The sequence below is a fragment of the Solanum pennellii genome, chromosome 1, assembly GCF_001406875.1.
Source record: "Solanum pennellii chromosome 1, SPENNV200".
Lineage (NCBI taxonomy): Eukaryota > Viridiplantae > Streptophyta > Magnoliopsida > Solanales > Solanaceae > Solanum > Solanum pennellii.
Genome location: NC_028637.1, coordinates 77,840,414 through 77,842,002, shown reverse-complemented (window position 1 = coordinate 77,842,002; position 1,589 = coordinate 77,840,414).

Here is a 1,589-nt window from a genome sequence, read left to right as displayed (position 1 = left end):
TTCTATTAATTCTCAAGCCTTCTTTTATACCAAGGCATCATCATCTCATTACTTCAGTTCATCAAGCCTTCTTTTTTTATCAAGGCATCATCATTAACTAGAGATTAGGTTTTTATCAAGATTTGGGATTCAATTGCTTCATCATGCTTATTTCATCACAATCATATATATAAAAATCACATCATGCATGCACACAATTAAGCATATAGAAGACTTTATAATACTACCCAACACATATCATTCGCTATTAAGAGTTTACTACGAATAGCATAAACCATAACCTACCTCCACCGAAGATTCGTGATCAAGCAAGCAAATTCCCCAAATTCTTATTGTCCTCTTCGTTTCTCTCTCTCTCTACTCGTTCTCCCTCTCTTTCAGTTCTTTTTCTTTTTCTTATTCAATCCCTCTTTCTTTTATCCTAATTAGCATATAATTAAGTATAAAGATGGCAATAAATCCTACTAATTAACTCAAGGTTACCTCTTTTAACCCCCAAATAATTAGACTTATTAACATTAACCCTCTAACTTTATAATTAAAGCAGGAATAGTCCAAAACGCCCCTTAAATCACTAACAGAAATCCGACCCAGCCTGGGATTACGCAGTCTGCGACGGCCCATCGCGCCTGCGACGGTCCGTCCTGCCATTCCGTTACGAAGTTCAGAGAGTCGATTTCAGTACCCAAATTTCAGAATTCTGAGTGTTTTGGAACGAGACTCCCTCGACGGTCCGTCGTGCCCATGACGGTCCGTCGTGGGTTCCGTCGTCTCAGCCAGTTTTTCCAGAAATAAAATCTGCTGCTCAAAACGACTAAATAGGTCGTTACAAGATTAATGTTCAATTAGATGTGAAACTTATAAAAGACATGTTTCTCAAACACCCAATTCAAAAGAATTTCTCAAAGCGTGTCATTCTTCAATTTTCTGACCAATCAAACAAAGACACGTAAAATAAATTGAAGATTGTGCTAACTAAAAACCATAGTTCACAGTGTTCAAAATGACCAGTATATTATTTCGACGAAAATGAAAGGATTTACATGAGCTTGGATCATGAACATGCTTCTGAATTGATCAGATGAAATTCGAGCAGACACAATGTCAATTTTATGTTTCTCCAAAACATAACAAATGGTGGTAAATAGTCCTGGCTTCTTAAGACAACACACACTAATATGTGCATCTTCACCAGCTACATTTAGTACAACATTTGGTGAACTCCATATCATAAAACCAGTTGGAATAAGGAGACTAGAACCATGATTAGCTTGTATAATAGCTGTAGAATTACAGGTTGATCCATGATCACCCTCATACTTCTCCCACCTATTACCAATTTTTTGTAAACCCATCAACATGATGTTATTTTCTTCTAGCCTTTCTAGCTTTTGACTTTCAAGTTTATTGAAAGTGTTTTGCAACTTCTGAATGCGGTTCACTGCTTCATAAACTATTTTAGACTTATCAGCATGCATATACAAAATAAGATAAATTAATTTAATTTCTACTTCAGATTGCAAAATCAGGTTTTTCACTAATTAAGGAAGTAAGTCAAGGAAATATATATATATATATATATATATATA